At 44.2% G+C, this 3,293-nt stretch overlaps 1 non-coding gene across 1 annotated transcript; it reads right to left on the reverse strand.

Annotated features, from left to right (window-relative positions):
- Positions 1–2,177: 2,177 nt before the first annotated feature.
- TRNAL-CAG (transfer RNA leucine (anticodon CAG)) lies at positions 2,178–2,260 on the reverse strand. The gene has a single exon. It is a non-coding gene; the product is annotated as a tRNA-Leu (tRNA).
- Positions 2,261–3,293: the final 1,033 nt, after the last annotated feature.

Consider the following 3,293-nt stretch of genomic DNA (forward strand, 5'->3'; position numbering starts at 1 on the left):
TTCTATGTCAAAATTCAATAATTTCCTTTTCCCTTTTTTTTCCAATAGGTAACAAGGCATCGTGGACACTAAACTGGCTCAAGAACTGGCGGGACAAGGACACCAAGTTTGCCTAATGGACGACATCGCTATGGAGGAACACAGCTCTCCGGCCACCATCATCATGTGGAGCAGCTAAGCCTCTTCATCCTCGGTTTGGGTAAGTGACAATCCATGTATGTATGGTCTAAGGAGCGGTCATGGCACATGTACATACATGTATGTGTAAACATGTATATACAGTCAGCTGTCATGGCACTCGGGAAGTCACACCAGGGGGCTGTGTGGCCCTGTAGGCCTCTACACCACCACACAGCCTCCCGCAACCCGCTCTACAGCACCACACAGCCTCCCGCAGCCCCGTCTACACCACCACACTTCCTCCTCCAGCCTCTGTCTCCCCCCTCCAGTCCCTGACGCCCCCCCCTCCAGCCTCCTTCCTAATTTAGAGCTTTTGGTTTTTTTTATCAGCATAAATTGTCATTTAAGAAACGATTGTCCATTCAAGAAGAGATTTGTGTTGGCAGATTATCCTAGGAAAGCGTGTTAGATGATAATAATCGTGCTGCCCATCTCACCCGACGAGCAAGCAGCACCAGGGTGGATAAAAATCTTGAATTTTTTAAAAAAATCAAAAAAATCAGATTTTTTTGATTTAAATCAGATTTTTTTGATTTAAATCATTTGATTGCAGTTTTCATAATGTGATTTCAAACGGCAAACAAGTCCTTGGATATCCTTTTGACAGTATTTGCACTTTGCTCTTGCACCTTTCTTTCCAAGATCTGCTGCTGGCATCTCAACAAAATGAACCCAAATAGGGTCTCTCTTACGACCTGCTGCCATGGCTCACACAGATCACTTATGAAGTTTGATTGTTACTACAGCCTGAGCCAAGCACTGCTGATGTTACTACAGCCTGAGCCAAGTACTGCTGACTATCCAACAAGTTTGGGCATGTCAACTGAATGCAGGGAAAAAGAAACTAAACCAAAACTGAAACCAAGCTAGAAGTGTGGAATTAAAGGGGCAGTATGAACAAAATGTGGAGGCTATTAATAGTTTATACAATTAAGACATGCTGCTTTTAAACACCTACCTATTGCCATATAGTAAAACAAAAAAGATTTTTACTTACTTTGGGGTCCCCCCCTCACCCTGGCGTTAGATCGTTGCCCCTACTTTCGTCCGTGTAACTATGGGCGCACATGCACACTGCTCTCACTTCTCATTTTAATCGTGATTTATATTAAAAAAAAACCTTTTGATTTAAATCAGTGATTTAAATCATGATTAAAATCATGATTTAAATCGATCCGATTTAAATAGAAAAAAATCTTTTGATTTAAATCGTGATTTAAATCGGCGTGATTTAAATCAATCCACCCTGAGCAGCACCCTTGTTCGTTGGGTGAATTGACCTTTTAAGGGAGCCCGACGTACTCACTAAATTGTCCCTATCCCTAAGTTTTTTTGGATGCAGATTGCTCTCACACGAGTGTTTTTTTGATTTGGAAAAGAAAGAAATGAGGATGGAGAATCAAAACTTTAAGGCTAAAAAATATACTCACACATATATACACCAACTGTATAGACACACATAAATATTTATGGTGTATACATTAGGCTATAAGACCTGGAGACTGTTATTACACATGCTGCCACTAGGTTTATTTTCTTTTCTTTAAAAAAAAAACAAAAAAAAAAACAACTGTCGCTGTCAGGAGTGGGATTTGAACCCACGCCTCCACATGTGGTGACTGCAGACGCTTAACACGCTCCCTGGTGCGCAACAGCTTGCACCTCCAGGGACCAGTACTGCTGCTGTCAGGAGTGGGATTCGAACCCACGCCTCCACGGGAGACTGTTATTACACATGCTGCCACTAGGTTTATTTTCTTTAAAAAAAAAAAAAAAACTGTCGCTGTCAGGAGTGGGATTCGAACCCACGCCTCCACGTGGTGACTGCAGACGCTGAACACGCTCCCTGGTGCACAACAGCTTGCACCTCCAGGGACCAGTACTGCTGCTGTCAAGGAGTGGGATTTGAACCCACGCCTCCACATGTGGTGACTGCAGACGCTTAACACGCTCCCTGGTGCACAACAGCTTGCACCTCCAGGGACCAGTACTGCTGCTGTCAGGAGTGGGATTCGAACCCACGCCTCCACGGGAGACTGCAACCTGAACACAGTGCCTTAGACCACTAGGCCATCCTGACTGCTGACATTGACATGCTCCCTGGTGACACAAGAGTTTGCACCACCAGGGACTTCAGTACAGATCTGCTGTCCAAATCAGACATTGGGGCCCCTGGTGGGACTTCTGGCAAAGCCAGAGGGGACATTGGGATGTCATTTGAAAGCTAATTACCAGACTGAGGTGAGGGAGCAGTTCTTGGGGCTGTGTGGTGCTCTGTTGGGCATTTGTGCACCCTCAAGCCTGCACCACAAGGACCACTTTTATCCATGGACAGCCAGGCTCTGACCCCCTGAATTCAAATTCCATTTGGAGCAGGGGGACAAGTGATGTTGCTGTATGTAGGTGGCCTCCTGGATGATGTTCCTGCCAAGCTTGATTTGCCTGACCCCTTCTGCAGAGTAGTTAAGGGGATTGAGAACCCCCAAGACTGCCCCAGACTGAAAATGTCTTTTCAAATCTGCTGTCCAAATCAGACATTGGGGCCTCTGGTAAAGCCAGAGGGGACATTGGGATGTCATTTGAAAGCTAATTACCAGCTTCTTTTTCATTACTTTAGTTCTGCAGACAGATGGTAAACGCCATTGTCTGTAAAGACCCCGTTACACACTGCGATATCGCTAGCAATATTTTTGAACCCCTCTCCATAATCTTTGAAAATTCTTGGAGAACAGGAGAAGTGCCAGAAGACTGGAGAAGAGCAAATGTTGTTCCTATCTTCAAAAAGGGGAAGAAGGTGGACCCAGGCAACTATAGGCCGGTGAGTCTGACTTCTATACCAGGAAAGATCTTTGAACAAATTATTAAACAACATGTATGTCAATACCTGGATAAGAATGAAGTGATTAAACAGAGTCAGCATGGGTTTCTAACTAATAAGTCATGTCAGACTAACTTAATTTCCTTCTATGACGGTATCACTGATTGGGTGGATCAAGGAAATGCTGTAGATATAGTATATCTTGACTTCAGCAAAGCATTTGACAAAGTCTCTCATACAATCCTTATTGAAAAAATGACTAAGTATGGAATGGACAAGGCAACTGTTAGGTGGA

This window comes from Dendrobates tinctorius, unplaced genomic scaffold (assembly GCF_039654945.1).
Source record: "Dendrobates tinctorius isolate UK_male_01 unplaced genomic scaffold, ASM3965494v1 ptg000418l, whole genome shotgun sequence".
NCBI lineage: Eukaryota > Metazoa > Chordata > Amphibia > Anura > Dendrobatidae > Dendrobates > Dendrobates tinctorius.